The following is a 241-nucleotide window of genomic DNA, read 5'->3' as shown; positions in this document are numbered from 1 at the left end:
GGGGGGTCTGTGTACATGAGTTTGAGGAAATGTGGGAGTGTGCTCATCCGACTAATGTTCTGTCCTAAACAGCATTCATTTTGTGCTGAGCAGGTCCAAATTTTACATCCTGTTTTGAAGGCACAAGGTCATAATAAGCAGGCCAGTACGCGACAGAAATTTATACCAGTTATTAGAGTACCGTACCGGGAAGTAATGGTGCTCTAGTCTCTGTATCATACTCTTGTATCTCTTCAGATGT

The sequence above is a fragment of the Aplysia californica genome, unplaced genomic scaffold (genome assembly GCF_000002075.1).
Source record: "Aplysia californica isolate F4 #8 unplaced genomic scaffold, AplCal3.0 scaffold01132, whole genome shotgun sequence".
Taxonomy (NCBI): domain Eukaryota; kingdom Metazoa; phylum Mollusca; class Gastropoda; order Aplysiida; family Aplysiidae; genus Aplysia; species Aplysia californica.
Note: the sequence above shows the minus strand (reverse complement) of the source record.